Source organism: Peromyscus eremicus, chromosome X (assembly GCF_949786415.1).
Source record: "Peromyscus eremicus chromosome X, PerEre_H2_v1, whole genome shotgun sequence".
In the NCBI taxonomy this organism is placed as follows: Eukaryota; Metazoa; Chordata; class Mammalia; order Rodentia; family Cricetidae; genus Peromyscus; species Peromyscus eremicus.
This window is the reverse complement of record NC_081439.1, coordinates 114,603,486-114,615,842: the sequence shown is the minus strand read 5'-3', so window position 1 is coordinate 114,615,842 and position 12,357 is coordinate 114,603,486. Positions and strand designations below refer to the sequence as shown.

Sequence of the window (12,357 nt, the reverse complement as noted above, 5' to 3'; positions counted from 1 at the left end):
GACTGGCAGCTGTTCCTCTGTAGCAAGGTTTCAACTCTTTTATTGTAAAAGTGAATTTTTTCTATAACACTGTCAAATCATTTTATCATCAATAAAGAGTATTTAAGTTTTGGCTTTTGCATGTTTTTTAATCACTCATAACAGGTACAAACGTACTATTATGGAATGTTAAATTTGATATTGTATTATGTTATAGGCTTTTCTGTCTTGTCTCGTTTGAGACAGATTCTAACCATGTTTCCCAAACCAGTCTTGAACTCCAGGGCTCAAGTGATCTTCATGTCTCAGCCTTCTAGATACCTTGTACTACAGGTGTGTGTCACAGTACTGAGCTTCTTTTTTTTTGTTTTTGAAGGAAAATATTGATGAACCCCATTTTACATGTATATCCTCTTCTTTGTGTTTAGTAAAATATCAATCCAATTTGAGGGAAAGAAAATATTCTTCGATTTATAAAATTTACTTTAAAAAAACCCTTAAATTGTGTCTAAAATAACTTAAACTGCCATGTGTGCCTGCATGCTGCCATGCTCCCTGCCACAATGATAGTGGACTGAGCCTCTGAAACTGTAAGCGAGCCCCAGTTACATGCTTTGCTTTATAAGAGTTGCATGGATCCCCTGGGACAGGGAAATAGAGTAGAGTTTGCTGGTGGGGAGGGGAACAGGAGAAATCTGGTTGGGGGTATATGGAGAGAGAGATTGCAGGGAGAGGCAGCTGGAATTGGAGGGAACTTGGTGGGGAGTATGGAAACCTAGTGCAGTGGAAACTTCCTGAAATCTATGAGGGTGACCCTAGTGAGGACCCCTAGTAATGGAGGATACAGAATCTGAAATGGACATCTTTTGTAGCCAGGCAAGGCTTCCAGTAAGGAGCTGGGATTGCGTTCAGTCAAGTTTTTTGGCGGAAGGGGTTCCGTGGAAATCCCCAAACAACCCAGGCTCATGCTAGGACAGAAGGTCACCCTCCAAAAACAGCAGGGTGGCCTTATCACCGAGGACAATATCCACACAGCTCATTGGACGTAGAGAGGTTGAGCTGGCGCCTGCATGGAGCCATTACACCTATGGTCTAGTCTCTGGTGTGGGAAGGTGCTTTTCAGGCCACTGAAAGAGAAAGGTGGACAACAATCCAGCCGCAAAACCTTCAGCCTACAATCTGCCTGCAAGATGTGCAGGGGGAGGGGGAATGATGGTGCACAGTTTGTGGGAGTGGCCAACTAATGTCTGGTTTAACTCGAAGTCCAGGTCATGAGCAGGAGCCCATGCCCAACAATGCCTGGATAGCCCAGAGACCTAGGATAGAACCAGACATGACAGGCTAAACGAATTCATTCATTCATTCATTCATTCATTCATTCATTCATTTAGAAAAGTAAATAAAATCAATGAAATGATTCCTAATGATATTCTGCTATCCTCACTGGACACACTTCCTCCAGCAGCAGATGGGATCATGTGCAGAGACCCAGAACCAGAAGTATGGAGTCTAAATTGGAGGTCTCCATTCTGTCCCTATCCTGGGAGCTCAAGAAACCCTGTAGAGGAGGGCAAGGAAAGACTGTAGGAGTCAGAGGGGCTGGAGGACACCAGGAGAACATGGCCTACTGAATCAGCTATGCTGGGCTCACATGTGCTCACAGAGACTGAAGTGACAAGCACCGGGCCTGCACGGGTCTGAGCCAGGTCTTTTGTGTACATGTTTTGGCTGTTAGCTTGGTGTTCTTGTGGGACTTCTAACAGTGGGAGTAGGTGGATCTCTGACTCTTGTCTGCTCTTGGGACTCTTCAGCCTCCATGAAAGCTTTTGCCTTGGCTTACTGTATCTTGTCATGATTGGTTGTGGTCTCTGGGAGGCCTGCTCCTTTCTGAATGGAAACGGAGGGGGATTAGGATCCGGGAGAAGGGGAGGTTGTGGGGACCTGGGAGAAGAGGAGGGAAGGGAAACTGGTTGGGATAAATTGTGTGAGAGATGAATCTACTTTCAATTAAAACAAAACAGAAGTCTTTAGACTGTTTATGCACATCTGAAGCCAGTCAATTTTACCACTAATTTTATTGTTGTTCTTGAACTTATTCTAAGATGCTCCAAGTTGTTTAATTTGATCATGGATCCCAGTCTTTTCCTTTGTCAGTTTATCCAGAAATGGTAGGACCAACCAACCAGTATCATCATTTTCCTTGTTTTTCCACAAATTGTCAAACATTTTCTGTAGAGTCACCAAATCTGTTTTTGCTCACAGCTGGTGAATCAGAATAATGAAATGCATTTGTTTCCTTAAGTCACACCATGGGCTTTCAGAACTCTCTGAGCTTCCAGGAGAGGCTTCAGTGACTACAGGTGTTGACAAATTGGAAAACCTATGCCATATGCTTAAAAAATTATGCCAGGTGGCAGTGGCACATGCCTTTAATCTCAGTACTCAAGAGGCAGAGCCAGGAGGAACTCTGTGAGTTCGAGGCCAGCCTGGTCTACAGAGCGAGATCCAAGACCGGCACTAAAACCTGCACAGAGAAACCCTGTCAAAAAACAACAACAAAAAAATTATCCTTATATTTCTGTGGCTCTAAAACCTCTTCTGGTACCAAAATCGGCATTAATCATGGTTCTCTAGAGGATCAGAACTTATGGGGATATACATATACATATATTCATGTATATATATGATATATGTGTATATATATATATGTATATATATATATGATTTATAAGAATGGCTTACAGGCTGTGGTCCAGCTAGTCCAACAATGGCTATCTACCAATGGAAGTCCAAGAAGCCAGTGGTTGTTCAGTCCATGAGGCTGGATGTCTCAGCTGGTCTTCAGTATATACCAGAATCCCGGAGTAGTGGGCTCTAATGCCAGCGAAAGAATGGACTTGCTATTAAGAGCAAGAGCAAGCAGGCAAAGAGAGCAAGCTTCCTTCCTCCATGTATTTTATATAGACTGCCAGCGGCAGGTGTGGTCCAGATTAAAGGCGGCTCTTCTCACTCCAAAAGTCTGGATTAAAGATATATCTTCCCACTTCAAATATCCAGATTACTAGTGGGTCTTTACACTTCAGATGATTTAATTAATAAAAGTTCCCTCACAGATGTGCCCATCATTTAGGTCTTAGTTCATTCCAGATGGAATTAAGTTGCCTGGGAAAGCAATGATCCTCCAACCACAACTGAGATGGATAGTGAATCAGGATGAAGGGACCAGGGCTCTACACTCTTCAGACTCTAAGAGCCCTTGGTTACTGCAACAATAGGAGGCCACACAGCTAAATTTTTGGTAGATGCTGGGGCAGAGCTGTTTTCATTGGTAACTGGACTTACTGGGTTTTTGAAAACGTGGTCCTCTGGCAGTAGGAGACTGAGCAAAGTGTAAGGATTTAGAACAGTAGGATGAATGATTTCAGTCCATTTATTTACCTCCCAGAGATCCTGAACTGTCTTAATTATCTGAGGTCCCTGGTTTATGGACAGGGAGGAAAGGCATATTCCAAGCCAGCTGGCATGGGGTGAGAATGTTAGCATCTGACAGCCTCTTGATACAAGGAGCAATTCCCAGTCTAGCCTTTTGGTTAATGGGATATTGCTGGATCCTTATAGGTGTGGCTGTAGTCATGATTCTTCCCAGGAGAGGTGGGCGGTGCTCTTCCAAGCATGGATGATTTTTCTCAGCCCAAACTTTGAGAAACTGTTATTGCAAGTACTGGATCAGGATTTATTTCTGCTTTGGAGTCTGGAAAGTTGGGAAATATTATTCAGAGAGAGGGGTAGTTTATCTGAGTTGGTAGGCAGCTGCACAGGAAATTTTAGTTTCTTGAGGAGTAAAGGCAATGTTGGTGCCTAATTTTCAAAGCAGATATCTGCCTAGAAGGTCGAAAGGGCAGTCTGGGACCACCATGAAAGAATGAGTCATCTGTTTGTGGCTCAGGTAAACTGTTATTACAAGTGTGCGGTGATAGTCCTTAATCATACCTGTGGCTGCCTGTCCAGGTCTACACAGTCCTGGACCTTAAGGATACTTTCTTTTCCAGTCCCCTGGCACCAGTGAGCCAGGCCATATTTGCCTTTGAATGGAATGATCCAATGCCCATTGAGACTAGCCAGCTAAACTGAACAGGACTACCCAAAAAGTTCAAAAGTTCCCCTATGACTTTTGTGGATGGAATACAAAAATCCTTAATTCAATCCTCATTCCACTCTGCTCCAGTATGTAGATGATCTACTGGCAGCAGCCAACACCACTACACGTTCGAAAGACCAAAGGTTTTTCTGCTCCAGACTTTGGGACAACGTGTCTCTCTGAAAAAGTCTCAACTTACAAACAGAGGTCTTGTATCTTGGATACAAATTTGCTCTAGGTAGGAGAACTCTCAGTGGCTTCCCAGAAGGAAGCTATCCTCAGGACCACCACTCCTAAAACAAGAAACAGGCATGCAAAATCCTGGGGGAGTCTGTATATTGTAGGCTCTGGGTTCCTGCTTTTGCTGAAATAGCCCAGCCCCTTTATTTTCCTACTGTGGGAGATGATTCTTGGAAGTGGACTGAAACAGAGGAACAAGCTTTCTGGGAACTAAAGCAGGCTCCAACCTAAGCCCCAGCTTTGGCCCGACCAGATGTCACTAAACTGTTTCACCTTCTCAGTCATGAGACTCAGAGCATTGCAAAGGGCATTTTGACTCAGACCCTAAAACCCTGGTGGTCTCCAGTCGGCCATCCTGTTTGTGTGCCATAGCCCAAACCACTATACCAGGAAGAGAAGCTGACAAACTCACCCTGGTCCAGGTCCTGACTTTAAGGGCTCCACATGCTGTGGAAACCCTCTTAAGAGGGGCAAATGGCTAGTGGGTGTCAAATGCCAGTATCAGGGTCTGTTGCTCCATCTCACAGTTGCTGCTGTGCACAATCTCAACCCTGTGACATTGATGTCTGATGATGACCCTGAGGTCCTACTCCATAACTATGTGGACTTGCTGGAAATTTCTCAGGCCAGTTTTCCAGACCTCCAGGACAGTCCCCTGTCTGAGGCAGAGGCTGATCTCTTTCCTGATGGAAGCAGCCTAGTCACTAATGGAGTCAGGAGTACTGGAGCAGCAGTAACTAACCAATGGGACACCATATGGGCACAAGCCTTGCCACAGGGCACATCAGACCAAAAGGCAGAGCTGATGGGTCTCACTCAGACCCTACGCTGGGGAAAGTGAACATTTATACAGACTGCAGGTATGTTTTTGCTACCTTTCATGTCCATGTTATGATTTATGTAGGAGAGGTGTATAGCATGAATCCTAATTGATCTTAATAATAAAAACCCAGAGCCAGATATTGGGGTAACTGCTGAAAGATCAGAGAGACAAAGGAGCAAGCTATAGCCGCCTCTTACCTTGCCAATTCCTCAGCCTGAAGGTGGAGGGGGGCAAGTTCCTGTCTCCACCTGCCTTATATTCCTCTCTCTGCCCAGCCATATCACTTCCTGTTTCCTCCTCCCTAGTGCTGGGATTAAAGATGTGTGCCACCACTGCCTGGCCTCTGTGGTTAACTAGTGGCTAGCTCCACACTCTGATCTTCAGGCAAGCTTTATTTGTTAGGGCACCAACAAAATATCACCACAGATATTAACTGCTGGAAGAAAAACTCTAAAACAGAGAGGAAATTCTAGCTGTCCTTAAAGCAGTCTGGCTCCCTAAGGAGGTAGCTGTTATCCATGACAAGGGGCATCAAATGGCAGCACACCTGAAGCTCAAGGAAACTGTAAGGCAGACCAGGTAGCCTGACAGACAGTAGAGATGCCTATGGAGCCCCTTTCTGTCTTGCCCACGACTTTTCCTATTTATAGATCCCTCCCCAGCTCCTCAGCTCTGAGAGGTGGCCACCTCTCTCAATGTCTCTCAGCCTCTCAATGTCTCTCCTGCACACAGGTCAACCCAAAGCAAGGGGTAAAAGGAGTTCCTGCTGTTCGTCTGAAGTGACTTGCCCCCGGTGAACAATGGGAAATTGACTTTACAAAGAAGAAAACTCCTCACATGGAGTATAAGTACTGTTAGTGTTTGTGAACACCTTCTCCCGATGGGTGGAAGCCTTTGCTATCTGTAGGGAGACTGCTCTGACAGTGGTCAAGACTCTTTTTACATCCCTAGGTTTAGGAACGAGAGAGGGGGAAGGATGCTAGAGGCCAGAGTGAAAGTAAGATACACAAAAGTAAGGAAAAAAAGCCTAAGGCCGAAAGGTAAATAGGATAGGTTCAGTTAAGAAAAGATGGGTAGAAACAAGCCAAGCTAAGGTTGGACATTTATAATTAAGAATAGGGTGGTGGGCCCCCCCAAAGACCTTCCTATTGATGCACTCACAATGGGTGAGCAGGGCCAAATGCCTGCACCCAGGGCCTCTCATTGGCAGTGATGTAAGCATCCCATTGGCTTTCATTGGCTGGGCAGTGGAAAGAGGTGGACTCTTCCTGGAGAGGGAGCTTGAAGGGAAGCTGCCAGCAGCCAGGCCAGTACCCTGTCCCTGGCTCTCCTGAGGACTGCCCTTTAGCTAATCACTACCATTGCACAGGTCCTGAGAGTCAGAAAAGCAGGCCTGGTGATTCACTGTAACCCTCAGTGTTGCCCAGGCCAGTAGTGACACCACCATGATGAACCTTCTATGGAGGATTTCTGTCATCTTTCAGTGGAAGACAGAGTCTGAAGAGACACCACAGGAAAAACCTGCAGGTATGCCTCTTAGAGTCCCTTTATCTGTCATTCAAGAGACTCCTCAAAAAGGGTCTCTCTCCACCATGAGGTGCAGTGGGACAGGGATAGCAGAGAAGGGCCTGCGGCCATCCTGAGTGGCTATTGAGCATGAGAGTGTCCCTGAGTTCCCAAGAGTTAGGCCAACACTGACCTGTGCCCCAAGCTCCCTTGGTGGGCCAAAGCAGGAGGCTGTGTAGACCAACTCAAAGAACACGTGACACAAGTCTTAGCGGGCTGTACTGTCTCTGCCTTTCCCCTTGCAAGACGCCTTTGTGTATTCCCCAGAAAAGGGGAACATCTCACTTGGAGACTGAATTTGGCCTTATTCCCCATGCACACATGTCTCTGAAGCCAGGAGGCAGTCAGTCATAAGGAGGGTACCACGAAGTTAGGTGGCCGGTTGTCCCAGCAGGATACTGGAGCCAGATCCCAAAACATTACTTACCCATTATGCTCATGAAGAATAAAAGACAATTTGGAAACATGTCCTTACTTCTGCACATATCTTTAATGCTTGGTATGAATTTAGAGCCATGGCTATGCATTTGCTGCTGCTGCTGAGGCAGGCATATACCAGTAATAATGGGAGTTTAAAGAGGCTTACTGGGACAGGCCACCCACAAATGCCATGGAGGTGCCATTCAGTAGTCACAATCTTAGGGCCCAGGAATGGTTGTTATGGTCAGAGAAGTGATGATATGTGCTCACATCTACACAGGTGCTCAGAGTAGGACTTCTGTGTAGAGACTGTTTGCATTTGATATGAACCATTGTGCCCTTTGTTTATCCATGTCATAGATATCTCCAATTTGAAGTCAGTCAGAGGAATTGTGACCCATCTCTGTACCGACTATGGCTGGATTAATGAATCTATCTTTTTCAATACTGACATGTTGTGTGTCAAAGTCCCACTGAACATTGGGACAAGTGTCATTGCTCTCGTGGAAGAAAACGAAACAACTCATATCCAAAAAGCAATCAAGGTATGCCTGAATTCACCCAGAGTCTCTTAACCTAGTGCAATTTTGATTTCTCCCTTGGATTAAGACAGACATTAATGTAGACATAGAGTGAGTTTCATAGGTTTGTCCTAATATTTGAGAGGCAGATGCAGATGGAATGTCTCTGAGTTCAAAGTTCGACTGGCTTACATAATACGTTCAGGTCATCCACTAATACAATATAAGGCCTTGTTTTAAACAAACAAACCACCTGATAAATGATTTTTGCTTACCTATTTGCTCATTTAAGTTTTATGTAACAAAGTCTTATTCTCTCTATCACATATCCTCAAATTGACTGTGATCCCTTGGCTAGGCTCAATCTTGCAGCCATCCTCCTAGTCTCTGACTCCAAGTGCTGGAATTACAGGCCTCATCTACTGTCTATATTCACTCCTATTTCTTTCAGGGATCTATACACATATTGGCATGTAAACATTCAAGTCATCTGAATTTAATATAAGGGTGCTAGAGGATGCACACCTTGCTTTATAACTGGCTTCCAAGTGGTCCTATACCATGAATTGTACCATCCACTCTACTCCATTTGGTTGTGGGTACCAACAGTATCTTAGGATTTTTCTTTACAAGTCTAAGAATTTATCTGTGTTCTTTGCTATGATTGTTAATGGTATTTCTCAGACAGGAGCCAAGTTCTTCACTCCTCAGTGCAAAGGATCCTGGAGAAAGGACCACCCATCTGTCCTGATAACTGGTCATACACCGAGTGGCAGGTGGCAACAGCAATTAGTTAGGTTTTGAAAAGACATGCAACAGCCTTTGACATCAGTGGATCCAGTTTTATCACAGCTCTGAGTACAATAACCAGCATGATGATTGCATCCAAAGTATCACACGATGAGAAACACAGCTCACTAATTATTATGCATGTACCCATTGTGATTCCAGATGGCCCTTTCTGCCACCTTTTGCTGTGTCTTTATGTGATATTTTGGTAGCATGCACAATATTCAGTTTTGATTTTAAAACTGGTAACCAGTCACTTGTTCTGGACAGTGAAATTATCCAGTATGGTTTGTGGGAGATGGTTTTCTGCTTTGTGCTCATGTGGCTATTATATTTTTGTATAGAGAATGTACATTGTTTAATGAAGAAATGTTCAAAGGGAAACTACCTCCAGTAAGAATCATAATCCTCAATAAGCCAGAATAGTAGTATTCTTCCACACATAGGTGAATGGAGCCCTGGCATGCCTTGTCTTTGCAATGTCTTGTGATGGGGGTTATTTCTTCCACTTCATCTCCTGCTTCCGTACCCAGGCCCAGATAGGGAATAACATGCTCTCCCTCCTTGTTCTCCAAAATTGCGCTGCTTATTCTTGTCTCTGTCAACTTTATTCTACTCCACTCCCATCTCCCAGGTAACCCATTTCTCTTCCTTCGCATACCCCGCAAAGCCCATTTCCCCAATTACACCACCAATATCACTCAGTCTAATTTTTTAACCTGTGGAAATGTACGAAATTCTTTTCTAATTTGAGTTATAGCCATGGCTATAGCGTGCTTAGAAGTATATTTTACACTATTGGATGTTGAGTTCCTGGAAAGCAAAAGCACTGTCTTTTTAAGGTCAGAAGGTGAGTTTGTGAGAACATTAAACATAGGTGTGAAATTCACAGTTGCAAGGCACTTGCCAATCCATGGAGCAAGCACAGACACAATTGATGTCATCATCTCAGATCCATGGTGGATCAGTAATGTATGGTCTAGGTTTGAGAACAGTCGCTTAAAAGATTTCTGCCACAGGAGTGCTATTTTGGCATGACTAATAAAGTCCAGGTCTCTGACAAGGAATCCTGTGTCCTGCAAGCACCCTTACAACTCTGTTAGGTCAACTCATTAAAATGCTGTTGTTTTCATGGGGCATCCTTGGTAAGTGTACAGTCTCCTGCCTGTAATTTTTATTTTTCCTTCAACCACTGTCTCCTTCTCTTATAGGTGAAAACTGTGACTAACCCTGTGGATGGTACTGAGCAATCAGACCTTGACAGAGAACTTTGTATTAAGTGTTTTCAGCTTGGTCACACAGGACAGCATCTATATCGACAAGGAAACATCTTTCCCTGTCCAACTCTTTTCTGGAGGTAAGATTTATAGTTTTAAAAGCAAAGAGCAAGAGTGTGGGAAGTGTCCTTGAAATTGAAAGTGAGGTACCATAAAAATGGGGAAAATGGGCAGTATTTTAAGTGTCACATAACAGTCCTGTCCTCCCAATGCCATCATCATGCATCCATGTGGTTTTCACTACTCAGTTGATTCATTTGGCTGTTTTGATTTCTCATACAGGGTTCCTCTAAGTTACCTGAAACTCACTATGCATCTGAGAATTGTCCATGACCTTAGCAAACCCATCCCTGACTCTTCTGAGTGCCTAGGTCATAATCTTTCTGCCACTGCATCAGGATACATGCAAAATATCATCAATGATAGCATCACACAAGTATAAGAGATTTATCTTGAACATACATCCACCATTTCAAAGCAAAGGTGCAGACAGGCCTCTTTCTTTCTGTGTCCTCTTTCCAGAATATTCATCAGATAGGCTCTCATATTTTGTCCCTAGCCTAGGTACCAAGGTTGACGCATGTGATCCTACTGTGTTCCTGGCTTCCATCCCCAAAAGAGATCTCAAAATGACTACTTGATGAGAAAATCCAGTACTCCTAGCTGTAACTTTCACTCTGAGACACACGGTTTTTAGTTATCCATGTCTGTGAATAAATCATTGTCGGAGAACTAGTGTTTAAAGGGCCTTAAGCATCCCTTCCTGTAGGAAGTTATTTGAGATGTCTGTGTAAGTATTTGAAAAAGTTACTTTGCATTCAGGAAATGTTTGTCAGCATATTGCCGTAATGGAGGTTCTTAGGTATTGTGACATGACCTGAGTGCCATAATATTTACACCTCTAATGTTCTTGGCTGTTTTAGAATTCATGCCTTGCAAAGGAGACTTGTTGCTGGTTGAGTATTCCATGAAGCCGGGCACTTCAATCATGAACATCCACACCATGAGCCACTTAAGCTCCCAGAATTCGGATGAGGTAATTTGCTTCCATGTTGCCCTTGTCATGGGCAGGTAGCTGCCTGTTCTTCCTTCCTGGTTAGTTTTATTGCCCAGGATTTTGTTTGGTATGTTTGGTAGTGTATCCCCTGCCAAAGTGGACAAATTCACTGATTGAAAAGGAAATAAGCGGAAAATAATGTAGAATATACACATTGTTAACTCCTAGCTTGTGCACTTTACTTGATGTTAGGATGTTCTGTGGACAACAGTTAGAAATCGCCTTGGCTGTGAGGCCATTGTGGGGAAACTTTGAGTGCACTGGGTTTGAAGTGTTCGGCCTGCTAATAAATGTGGATAAGACCTTGGTCAGTACAGCCTGAGAATGAGATGTAAAGTCAGGGAGGTAGAGTGTTTGGTCACATTGTGTAGCATGAAGATCATGTCTTCTCATCACAAAGGAGATAGAGTGTGAGGTCATGTGGTAGCATGAAAATCATGTCTTCTCATCACACAGGAGACAAGAGTGTGGAGCCATATTGGGTAGCCTGAAGGGCATGTCTTCTCGTCACACAAGAGATAGAGTGTGAGGCCATGTTGGGTAGCCTACAGGGCACATCGTTTCATAAGACACCCAATGTTTGTCTTATTTCTCTGATTTAATAGGAGTGATGTGGGATGGTGACTCATTGTGTTAACACAGTACCCAGGCATTCCCTGTGTGTCAAGGATGAGAATCAGTGATGTGTTGAAGGACCTGCTGAGTAGAGCCAAGGGGTTGTTGAGGGCCATCTGTGGTGGGTTATGCTTCTCCATACTCATTGCCTTCATTTTCCATCATAGGTCTGTGTTACCACTATTGATGTAAGAACCGGTGTGGTGGAAGCCAGTATGTTTTTTACTTTGGATTCTCTCCATTCTCACCCTGGTTATACACCTGCATTATATGACGTTGTTAATGTGATTGTAGTAGACAGAATTCAATCACATTACACTCGTAGAGTGGTGTCTGTGATTCCCGTGGAGATGTTGTCTATACCAATCATTTTTAATCCTTTTTAATATTACTGCATTGCAGAAACGCCTGGTTAAATAAAGTAGTATGGATGAGCAAAATAAATATATATGCACTCAAGACTTTTTCTTTTGAAGACTCTTGGGTTTTTTTGTTGGTGACATGGATTCACTTTTGGAAGATGCCCTATCCATTCAAAAATGTGCCCAGTTGGTTCTTAAATGTAGAAGAAACAACTTACCATCAGGTCACATTCACAATTGCCCTCACGATAAAGTAAAGTATGCACTTTACTGCCAATGTTACCTCTTTCTATGCTAGTATTTCACTTCCATATAAATAAAGGTGGCGAGTGTTTTCCATCTTGCAGCAGTTGGTAAATACTACAGGAGACTGTTAAAGACTTTAGTAATTGAATTCTCTGTGCAGTAGTGTTGCACAGGTTCAATAATAATTATTACGTTGTTCAATGTTCTATTAGGAGCTCATTTGCTCATTTAAATGAGAATATTACCATGCATTAAAATATGTTCTGTTCCTGAATTTTAGGAATAGGAGTAGCTTTTCTGTATACATGAATCAGGTGAAAACAT

At 43.6% G+C, this 12,357-nt stretch overlaps 1 pseudogene; it reads left to right on the top strand.

Annotated features, from left to right (window-relative positions):
• Positions 1-6,625: 6,625 nt before the first annotated feature.
• LOC131900208 (cancer/testis antigen 55-like) lies at positions 6,626-11,811 on the top strand (annotated as a pseudogene).
• Positions 11,812-12,357: the final 546 nt, after the last annotated feature.